This window comes from Chlorocebus sabaeus, chromosome 7, assembly GCF_047675955.1.
Source record: "Chlorocebus sabaeus isolate Y175 chromosome 7, mChlSab1.0.hap1, whole genome shotgun sequence".
Classification (NCBI taxonomy): domain Eukaryota; kingdom Metazoa; phylum Chordata; class Mammalia; order Primates; family Cercopithecidae; genus Chlorocebus; species Chlorocebus sabaeus.
The window spans coordinates 13,561,983-13,574,266 of NC_132910.1; positions in this window are offsets into that span (position 1 = coordinate 13,561,983).

The window sequence follows — 12,284 nt, forward strand, 5'->3', positions numbered from 1 at the left end:
TTAGATACAAAATTCTTGGCTGATAATTGTTTTATTTAAGGAGGCTAAAGATAGGACCCCAATCTCTTCAGGCTTATAGAGTTTCTGCTGAGAAATCTGCTGTTAATCTAATAGGTTTTCCTTTATAGGTTACCTGATGCTTTTGCCTTACAGTTCTTAAGATTCTTTCCTTCATCTTGACCTTAGATAACCTGATGACTATGTGCCTAGGCAATGATCTTTCCCCCCCCCCCCCGGGATGGAGTCTTGCTCTATTGCCCAGGCTGGAGAGCAGTGGTAAGATCTCAGCTCCCTGCAACCTCCAGCCCCCAGGTTCAAGTGATTCTCCTGCCTCAACCTCCTGAGTAGCTGGGATTACAGGCACATGCCACCACACCCAGCTATTTTTTATATTTCTAGTAGAGATGGGTTTTCACCATTTTGGTCAGGCTGGTCTCAAACTCCTGATCTCAAGTGATCCACCCGCCTCAGCCTCCCAAAGTACTGGGATTACAGGCATGAGCCACCGTACCTGGCTGATGAACTTTTTACAGTGAATTTCCCAGCTGTTCTTTAAGCTTCCTATATTTGGATGTCTAGATCTCTAGCAAGGCCAGGGAAGTTTTCCTTGATTATTCTCTCAAATAACCTTTCCAAACTTTTAGATTTCTCTTCTTCCTTGGGAACTCCTATTAGTCTTAGGTTTGGACATTTAACATAATCCCAAACTTCTTGGAAGCTTTGTTAATTTTTTAAAAACTCTTTTTTCTTTGTCTTTGTTGGATTAGGTTAACTCAAAAGCCTTGTATTCAAGCTTTGAAGTTCATTCTTTTATTGTTCAGTTTTATTGCTGAGACTTTCCAGTGCATTTTGCATTTCTCTAAGTGTGTCCTTCATTTCCAGAAGTTGTGATTGTTTTTTATTTATGTTATCTATTTCTCTGGAGATTTTCTCATTCACATTCTCTATCATTTCTTTCTTTTTTTTTTTTTTGAGACAGAGCTTCACTCTGTTGCCCAGGCTGGAGTGCGTGATCTCGGCTCACTGCAAGCTCCACCTCCTGGGTTCACACCGTTCTCCTGCCTCAGCCTCTCGAGTAGCTGGGATGACAGGCGCCTGCCACTATGCCCAGCTAATTTTTTTGTATTTTTAGTAGAAACGGGGTTTCACCGTGCTAGCCAGGATGGTCTCCATCTCCTGACCTCATGATTGGCCTGCCTCAGCCTCCCAAAGTGCTGGGATTATAGGCGTGAGCCACCGTGCCTGGCCCATTTTTTTTTTTTTAAGTTGGACTTCACCTTTCTCTGGTGCCTCCTTGATTAGCTTATAATCAACCTTCTGAATTTTTTCTGGCAATTCAGAGATTTTTGTCTTGGTTTGGATCCATTGCTGGTGAGCTAGTTTGATCATTTGGGGGTGATAAAGAACCTTGTTTTGTCATATTACCAGAATTGTTTTTCTGGTTCCTTTGGGTAGACTATGCCAGAGGGAAGATCTGCGGCTCAAGGGCTGCTGATCAGATTCTTTTGTCCCACGGGGTGCTCCCTTGATGCGATGCTCTCCCTGCTTCCCTAGGGATGGGAATTCCTGAGAGCTGAACTGCAGTGATTGTCATTTTGCTTCTCGGTCTAGCCACCCAGTGGAGCTTCTGGGCTCTGGAATGGTACTGGGGGGTGTCTACAAAAGAGTCTTGTGATGTGATCCATCTTTAGGTATCTCAGCTACGGATACCAGTACCTGCTGTGGTCGAGGTAGCAGGGGAGTGAAGTGGATTCTGTGAGGGTCCTTGATTATAGTTTCATTTAGTGTGCTGGTTTTGGGTTAGTTGGCCTCTGGTCAGGAGGTGGGACTTTCAAGAGAGCATCAGCTGTAGTAGTATAGGGAGGAGACAAGCTTGCCCTAAGGTTGCCTGGATAAGTATTTGGATTCATTAGATGGTGGGCAGGACCATAGAGCTCCCAAGAGATTATGTCCTTTGTCTTCAGTTACCAGGATGCGTAGAGGAAGGACCATCAGGTGGGAGCAGCATTAGGCATGTCTGAGCTCAGACTCTCCTTGTACAGGGCTTGCTGCAGCTGCTATGGGGGATGGGGTTGTGGTTCTCAGACTGATGTAGTTATGTTCCCAGGGGGATTATAGCTGCTTCTGCTACTTCATACAAGTCGCCAAGGAAGTGGGGGAAAGCAACCCGTGACAGGCCTCACCCAGCTCCTAAAGGCCAGTCTCTCTCCCACTGTGCTCCCTAACATCACTGAGTTTATTTCCAGGCAGCTGGTGAGCATGGCTGAGAACTTGCCCCAGGCTACAAGCCTCCCTGCTGAGAAAGCAAGCAGGGCTTTCAGATTTCACACCTCCCTGCCTGCCATGGCTTCTGTGATGGTGTCTGCACTCCTGGTTCACCCCCTCCCCCAGATCCTATCCAGGAAACTCTGTGTTTCATTGAAATTACTACAAAGTTCAGCTGGAAGTTTCCTATTCCCTGTGGTCTTTGCCCAATTCCACTGGCAGCTCTCCCCAAGCGCTTCTGCAAGACAAAGTCAGAGATGGCTTCCCTGGGGATTGAGAGTTCCCACAGGGCTCTTCCTGCTGCTTCTTCTATCCCTGTATTTCACTTAGCTCTCTAAATTCATCTCACCTCCAGGTAAGGTCAAATCCTTCTCCTGTGATCTGGACTTTCAGGTTCCCCCGTGAGGATGTGTGTTCGGGGGCAGAAAATTCGCTTTTCACACTTTCACACTTTGAGCACTCAGTTTTTTGGCTATCTCCTGGAGCCTGTAGCAGCAATCTCACAGATGGCCTTTTCTTTGTTCTCATCAGAGTGGTGTTCGCTGCAAGTTTTAGCCATATTTGAATCAATGCATTATTTAAAATGAGTATATATGGGTGACTGCTTTTAAGATACTGAACTAGGACTAGGTCTGAACAGCCAGAATGGAGATCAACACTTCAGTTTATTTATTTTTATATTGATTGATTGGCATTGGCTCATGCAATTACCGAGGCTGGAGAATCTAAAATCTGCAGTGTAGGTGATAGGCTGGAGACCTATTAGAGTTGATGGTACAAATGAAGTGTAATGGCAACCTGCTGGAGCAGGTTGGCCAAATGGAACCTTCACTGATCATCCTCCCTGCAGGAACACCAAACTGAACAACTATTCATACAAAAAAACACTTTTATATGAACCAAAAACCAGGTGAGCTATCGCAGTACTTGGTTGAACTTCATATCATTGAAGGAGGAGATAGGTACTTAGGGGAGGGAAAGTACAGTGATTGTGGGACTTTTCATTGGAACTCAGTGCTGCCTTATCACAACAGAAAGCAGCACTGGGCAGAACTCAGCCAGTGCCCATGGAGGGAGCATTTAGACCAGCCCTAGCCAGAGGGGAGTCACCCATCCCACTGGTTGGAACCTGAGTTCCAGCAAGCCTTACCACTGTGGGCTAAAGGGTTCTGGTGTCCTAAATAAACTTTAAAGGCAGTCTAGGCCACAAGGACTGCAGTTCCAGGGCAAGTCCTGGTGCTGTGATGGGCTCTAAACCAGTGGACTTGAGGGGCATGTGACCCAATGAGGCACCAGCTTGGATGGCCAAGGGAGTGCTTGTACCACCCCTCCCCCAACCATAGGCAGCACAGCTCACAGTTCTGGGAGAGATGCTTTCCTTTCACTTGAGGAGGGGAGAGGGAAGAGTAAAAAAAACTGTGTCTTGCAACTTGGATACTAGCTCAGCCACAGTAGGATAGGGCACCAGGCAGAGTCCTGAGGCCCCCATTCCGGGCCCTAGCTCCCAGACAACAATTCTAGACACATTCTGGGCCAGAAGGGAACCAGTTGCCTTGAAGGGAGGAACCCAGTCATGGTAGTATTCATCACCTGCTGACTAAAGAGCCCTTGGGCCCCGAATAATTAGTAGTAGTACCCAGGCAGTGTTTCCCATGGGTCTTGGGTGAAACTCAAAGATATGCTGGCTTCAGGTGTGACTCAGCACATTTCCAGCTATGGTGGGTATGGGGAGGGACTCCTTCTGCTTGACAAAAGAAGAAGGAAGAGTAAAGAGGACTTTGTCTTGCAGCTTGGGTGCCAGCTCAACCACAATGGTATAAAGCACCAAGTGGTCCTTTGGGGTCCCTGATTCTAAGTCTTGGCTCTTGGACATTTATGGACCTATCGTGGGCCACAGGGAGGCCAATTTCCCTGAAGGGAGAGTCCCAGGTGTGGAAGCATTCACCATACGCTACCTGAAGAGCCCTTGAGCCGTGAGTGAACATCGGCAGTAGTCCTGCAGTACTGGCCGTGGGTCTCTGGTGGTAGTGGCCGTAGGGAGAGACTTTACTGCTAGTGGAAAAGTGAGAGAAGAGTGGGAAGAACTCTGACTTCTGGCTTGGGTACCAATTCAGTCATAGTAGAATAGAGCTCCAGGTAGATTCCTAAAGTTTCTGACTCTAGGTCCTGGCTCCCCAATGGCATCTCTAGATCTGCCCAGGCCCTGGGGTGGGGAAGGAACTTGCCTCTCTGAAGGGAAGGACACAAGCCTGACTGACTTTGCTACCTGTTGATTATAGAGCCCTAGGACCTTGAGAAAATACAGGCAGTAGCCAGACAGTGGTTACTGTGGGACTTGAGCAAAACCCAGTGCTGTGTTCGCTTCAGGTCAGACCCAGCACAGTCCCAGTGGTGGTGGCCACAACTGTGCTTGTGTCGCTCCTCCCCGAGTTTCAGGAAGCTCAGCACACAGAGAGAGACTCCATTTGTTTGGGAAAAAGTAAGGGAAGAGAACAAGAGTCTCTCCCTGATAATCCAGAGAATTCTTCTAGGTATTATCCAAGTCCACCAAGGCAGTACCTCTACGAGTCTGCAAGAGCCACACCATTACGGGGCTTGGGGTATCTTCTAATACAGATAAAGCTACAATGGCCAAGACTGAGATCACAACTCCCAAGTCCTTTAGAGTACCTGGAAAGCCTTCCCAAGAAGGATGGGTACGAACAACCCTACACTGTGAAGACTACAATAAATACCTAACTCTTCAATCCCCAGATACTAACAAACGTCCATAAGCATCAAGACCATCCAGGAAAACGTGACTTCACCAAAGGAACTAAATAAGGCACCAGTGACCAATCCTGCAGAGACAGAGATATGTGCCGTTTCAACAGAGAATTCAAAATCATTGTTTTGAGGAAACTCAAATTTAAAATAACATAGGGAATTCAGAATCATATTAGATAGATTTAACAAAGAAATTGGAACAATTAAAAAGAATCAAGCAGAAATTCTAGAGTTGAAAAATGCAATTGACCTACTGAAGAATGCATCAGAACCTCAACAGCAGAATTGCAAGCAGAAGAAAGAATTGGTGAGCTTAAAGACAGACGATTTGAAAATACACAAAGGCGACAAAAAAATAAAAAGCAATAAAGCAGGCCTACAAGATATAGAAAAAATAGCCTCAAAAGGGCAAATTCAGGAGTTATTGGCCTTAAAGAGGAGGTGGAGAGAGATATCAGGATATAAAGTTTATTCAAAGGGATAATAACAGAGAACTTTCCAAACCTGGAAAAGATATCAATATTCAAGTATAAGAGAGTTATAGAACACCAAATAGACTTAACCCAAAGAAGACCACCTCCAGATATTCAATAGTCAAATTCCCAAAGGTCAAGGATAAAAAAAGGATTCTAAAAGCAGCAAGAGAAAGGAAACAAATAACCTACAATGGAGCTCCAATACGTTTGGCAGCAGACTTTTTGGTGGAAGCCTTACAGGCCAGGAGGAAGTGGCATGACATATTTAAAGTGCTGAAGGAAAAAATATTTTATGCTAGAATAGTATATGCAGTGAAAATCTTCTTAAAACATGAAGGAGAAATAAAGATTTTACCAGACAAAGGCTGAAGGACTTCATCAACACCAGGTCTTTTCTACAAAAAAATGCTAAAGAGAGTTCTTCAGGCTGAAAGAAAAGGACAAAACAAGCCTTAAAACATTCAAAAAACTATACAAACACATGGAAATTAAATAATATGCTCCTGAATTACCAGTGATTCAATGAAGAAATTAAGAAGGAAATTGAAAAGTTTCTTGAAACAAATAATAATGGAAACACAACATACCAAAACTTATGGGATATAGTGAAAGTAGTACTAAGAGGAAAGTTTATAGTTTATAGTACTAAACTATTTAATTCAGTCAGGAACCTTTAATCTTTCATTCTCAAAGACCTAAATTCTGAATTTAATTAAAATATCAAGTGTCATTCATGCTTCACCTCTATTCTACTTTCACAATATGATTTAATTTGATTTCATTTCAATTTAATTTATATTTCTCTTTGGGGAAGTCCCTTCCTCTCTTTACATTTGTTTCCCCATCTGAAATGTGAAGATAATATTTATCGCATAGAGTTGTGTGATATTGTGATATAATAAGAAGTATATGTTTTGGATTTTCATCCAGTGTTCCTGGTTCACAGCCCCTAAAACCCTTGAAATTTCCTAAGCTATTAGAGCTATGGTTGTATCTTATTGTTATAATATTTGATTTTTTGCCCTTGGTCCCTGAAATAGCTCCAGAATGATAAAAGTGAAAGAAGCATCTTGTGTTATTCATAACAAGCCCCTTTTATCCATACATAAATTTATGTTAATGAGGTGATTTTTAGAAAGCCTCCAGATAACCACAGGATGGGGTCTGGTTGCCAAGAGAACCAACCATGTGATTAGAGAGTTGGAATTTCCAGCTCCAGTGCTCACCTTCAGGGAGGGGAGAGGAGCTCAAGGTTGAGTTGATCACCAATAGCCAATGATTTAATCAATCATGTTGTTGCAATGAAGCTTCCATAAAGACCCAAAGGAATGAAGTTCAGAGAGCTTCTGGGTGATGAATAAGAACACAGCCACATGCTATGAGGGTGGCATACCGAGAAGCTCCATAGGGACAGGAGGTCCTGTGCTTGGGACCCTTCTGGACCTCTCCCTATGTATCTGTTCATCTGACTGTTCATTTCTATCTTTCAATATATTCTTTGTAATAATCTGGTAATCTAGTTTTATACACTGCTTCCAATTCAAAATTTGACTCCTAAACTGTTTTCCCGAGTTCTATAAGCTGCGTTAGCAAATGACTGAACCCAGCAGGAGGTCATGCAAACCTCTGATTTATAGCTGGTCAGCCGGAAACGCAGGTGACAAGGCTGTGATTGGCATCTGAAGTGGGGTCTCATCTTCACTTGTGGGACTGAGCCCTTAACCTGTGTGCTCTGAAAGCCATTTCCAGGTAGATACTGTTAAAATTGGGTTAAACTGTAAAATGCCCAGTCAGTGTCTGCAGCGAACTAGGGAACTGCTTGGTGTGAAAAAGATCCCTACACAATTGGTGGCCAGAAGTGAAGTGTTGTCAGTATTAAGTGAGAATATAAGGGGGGAAAACAAACAAACAAACAAACAAACAAACAAATGTTTTTTCCCTCTTCAGTTGGTGTCAGAGAGGCAGGATTTGCTAAAATAAACTTGGCTTAGGAAACATGTGGTTTGGGAAGAGAAAGAATGAGGGGAGAGAGAGAGAAAATGAAGAACTTTTGATCCCTGGATGGCTACCTAGTCACCTATGGTACAAAACTGCAGCTTTGCTGCAATCAGTTACTAACGGTAAAAGTTACGAATTGTATTTAGAAATGGTGTTAGAACAAACTCCTGACGAGTCAATTCTAGGAAGTAAGCATTAGTAGCAATAGTTAAAATTGTAATCCATAGACACAGATTAAAGAAAATGATATTGGGGCCGGGTGCAGTGGCTCATGCCTGTAATCCCAGCACTTTGGGATGCCAAGGCGGGCAGATCACAGGTCAGGGTATCGAGACCATCCTGGCTAACACAGTGAAACCCCGTCTCTACCGAAAATACATTTAAAAAATAAATTAGCCGGGAGTTGTGGCAGGCGCCTGTAGTCCCAGCTACTCAGGAGGCTGAGGCAGGAGAATGGCGTGAAACCTGGGAGGCGGAGCTTGCAGTGAGCCTAGGTGGCGCCACTGCATTCCAGCCTGGGTGACAGAGCAAGACTCTGTCTCAAACAAAAAAAAAGAAAGCCACTTTTCTACGGGTTTTTTTTGTTGTTGTTTGTTTGTTTGTTTTTAGTATTCAAGTATATCTATATGGTTACCTTGATACAATTGTGTTTAGATATTTCACCATTTGGATATACCTGAATTGTTAATAAACTATTTATGTCATGCCTATTCTATTACATAGGAATTTATAAAACTACATTTATATAATATGGTTCTTAAATATACTAATCAACTTAGGTCAAAATTAATGAGATCCCAAACATTTACAAAGCACTGAAGCCAGTGTAGTTAAATTGTATTCTGAATGGCTGTGTTTTGAGAGCTGAATGATAAATTTCTCTTGAATTATTATTATTTTACTAAAGTACTTTGATGAGAAGAAACAGATATAGAAGGAGCAATAATACAGGAGTTGCGCATTTGAGCAGTTGCCAAGTTAGAGAACCCTGAGCATTTTTAGCAGCCCTCTGCGACTCAGTCTTAAAATGACTTTTCAGATGAATGGGCATTTGTTTCATCCCTCCCACCTCCTCCAAAATCTCACTCCATCATCTTCTCTTTCAAAGTATCTTCAGTGTCTTTCCATATTCTTACTTTTTCTGCATCTCGTAGACTAGTCTGATCTGATATTCCTGAAGATACAATAATGCTCTTCCCGTGCACAAAACTCTTGCTGATACACAAGAAGAGGACAAGGGCATAGGCTGTAGGTGGTAAGGCAATGTGGACAGAGATAGCAGTGACTGCAAACGTGGATCCCAAACCAAATGTCCCAAGGGCAGAGGCTATGCACTGTGGCGCTAATTGGCCTTCAAGCTGCTTCTCACATGGCTATTGCTAGGCAGCATGCTCCAAGGTCAGTGATGGTGAGAAGGTATTTAATAACAATGAATGAGTCTTACCAGCGACTCTGAATAGGCCAGCAAGAAAATAATAAAATAGGCTGGGTGTGGTGGCTCATGCTTGTAATCCCAGCACTTAGGGAGGCCGAGGCGGGCGGATCACGAGGTCAGAAGTTTGAGGCCAGCCTGGCCAACATAGTGAAACCCCGTCTCTACTAAAAAATACAAAAATTAGCTGGGTGTGGTGGCGGACACCTGTAATCCCAGCTACTTGAGAGGCTGAGGCAGGAGAATCGCTTGAATACAGGAAGCCAGAGGTTGCAGTGAGCCGAGATCGCACCACTGCACTCCAGCCTGGGGAGCAGAGCAAGATTCTGTCTCAAAAAGATAAATAAAATAATAAAATAACAAATTGCACAGAGAAATTAAGTATCAGCAAGGGGTTAATTTTGTGCTCTTTAAGCTCAGAATCCGCTCTTTTTCCTTCACAGTCCCTCTGTTCCTTCGTGATCTATTCTGCCTCTGCCTCTCCCGACAGAAAGAACTGCGTCTGATTTCATTCTTTCATCACAAGTACACAGTTTTAGAATACCAAAGTTAAAACTGTTTTAAGCAATTGCTTCCAAATGGAGCCTTTTACTATGGACAACATCCCAGGAAAAGGGAATTAGAATTTTTCTCATCTCTGTTCTTACATATTCGAACTCTTTGGAAGCACTCAGTGGAAACAAGCTCAGTTGGGTTCTATTTAATTGCGTACTTAGTGGTCACGAAAAAGTGTTGGTCTGAATCACTGGAATGGTTCTTTATTTTAGTTCTCACAGTTGTTTTCCACAAGATATTAACTTAATTCTCCATTTCCCATCCTCTGTAAATCATAGCTATGGCTCACCATAAAAAGTAATTCCAATATTCAAGGTCAAGAACATGTAGTTAATGAAGTTAGATATGACTGCAATTTGGGATGAAAACCTGGTCCAGAATGCTGTACATTCTTATTTTTTCTGTTGCGTATACCACGTATTAAATGGATTTGTTCCATCTAATCAAAACAAAAGCAATTCTTAGAATTGAAATGTACCATATACATCAGTGCACAGATTGGTTCAGTACAGCATCCCCTGTGCCTCGTACCTAGAACACAGTATGTGCTTAGTAAATATTTGCTGAATAACTTCATCTTGTTCAATCTTGCTGTCCATTGCAGAAATATTTTCAACTATGTTTCTTTAAGATGGTCCTTAATATTTTCTGCTTAAGACATTCCAGTTCCAGGAAACCCTTTCCTTCCTCTTTCCTTGTCTCCTCCCCTCCACTCCTTCTTCAGGAGATCCATATGCCGGACACTGTGCTAGGCTCTGGGATATTGTGAACAAAAACACATTCCCTGTTCTCATGGAATTCATTAATTAGTAGGGGAAACAAACATTAATAAAAGAGTCAAACAAAAAAAGTAGCACCCACAATAGTCAAATTCATAGAGACAGAAAGTGAAATAGCGATTGCCAGGGACTGGGGGCAAGAGGGAATGGGGAATTATTGTTTAATGGGCATAGAGTGTCAGTATGGGATGATGAATAGGTTCTGGAGATGAATAATGGTATGGTTGTACAACAATGTGAATGTCTTTAATGCCATTAAGCTATACACTTGAAAGTGGCTAAAACGGTAAATTTTACATTATGTATATTTTGCCACAATAAAAAGAAACAAAACAAAACAAAAGTAAAGGCACAACTCTGACAAATGCTTAAGAAGAGCAGTGCACAGAGCGCACAGAGGCAAAATGACCTCCTCTTGTTGGTCAGCAAGCTCTCCCAGAGGATGGGTAAACTGAGAGCTGAAGAATGAGTACATGCTGGCTTGATATAGAAATGAAAGAAGACTACCCAGGCAGAAGGACTGGCACTTTCAACAGGTGGGAAGGAGGCTGCTGTGCACCAGGGACAGAAGGGAGGTCAGTATGGTTGCCATCAGTGGGAAAGGGGACCAGGTGCAGGCTGTGGCTGAACACCAAGGAGGGGCCAGTCCCCAAAAGACCTTGTAAACTCTGCTAAGGAACTTGATCTTTATCCTAAGAGTACTGAGGAACCATTCAGTAGTTTTAGACAAGGGGAAACAGGATCAAATGGAGGAAACATGATCAAATTTGCATCCTACTCACTGCTTAGGGGTGTGTGTCTGTGAGTGTGTGCATTAGAAAGTTCTTCCTTCTGGATGATGTTGGACTCATAAAATGAGTTAGGGAGGATTCCCTCTTTTTCTATTGTTTGGAATAGTTTCAGAAGGAATGGTACCAGCTCCTCCTTGTACCTCTGGTAGAATTTGGCTGTGAATCCATCTGGTCCTGGACTTTTTTTGGTTGGTAGGCTATTAATTATTGCCTCAATTTCAGAGCCTACTATTGGTCTATTCAGGGATTCAACTTCTTCCTGGTTTAGTCTTGGAAGAGTATAAGTGTCCAGGAAATTATCCATTTCTTCTAGATTTTCCAGTTTATTTGCGTAGAGGTGTTTATAGTATTCTCTGATGGTAGTTTGTATTTCTGTGGGGTCGGTGGTGATATCCCCTTTATCATTTTTTATTGCGTCAATTTGATTCTTCTCTCTTTTCTTCTTTATTAGTCTTGCTAGCGGTCTGTCAATTTTGTTGATCTTTTCAAAAAACCAACTCCTGGATTCATTGATTTTTTGGAGGGTTTTTTTGTGTTTTTATCTCCTTCAGTTCTGCTCTGATCTTAGTTATTTCTTGCCTTCTGCTAGCTTTCGAATGTGTTTGCTCTTGCTTCTCTAGTTCTTTTAACTGCGATGTTAGAGTGCCAATTTTAGATCTTTCCTGCTTTCTCTTGTGGGCATTTAGTGCTATAAATTCCCCTCTACACACTGCTTTAAATGTGTCCCAGAGATTCTGGTATGTTGTATCTTTGTTCTCATTGGTTTCAAAGAACATCTTTATTTCTGCCTTCATTTCGTTATGTACCCAGTAGTCATTCAGGAGCAGGTTGTTCAGTTTCCATGTAGTTGAGCGGTTTTGATTGAGTTTCTTAGTCCTGAGTTCTAGTTTGATTGCACTGTGGTCTGAGAGACAGTTTGTTATAATTTCTGTTCTTGTACATTTGCTGAGGAGTGCTTTACTTCCAATTATGTGGTCAATTTTGGAGTAAGTGCGATGTGGTGCTGAGAAGAATGTATATTCTGTTGATTTGGGGTGGAGAGTTCTATAGATGTCTATTAGGTCTGCTTGCTGCAGAGATGAGTTCAATTCCTGGATATCCTTGTTAACTTTCTGTCTCATTGATCTGTCTAATGTTGACAGTGGGGTGTTGAAGTCTCCCATTATTATTGTATGGGAGTCTAAGTCTCTTTGTAAGTCTCTAAGGACTTGCTTTATGAATC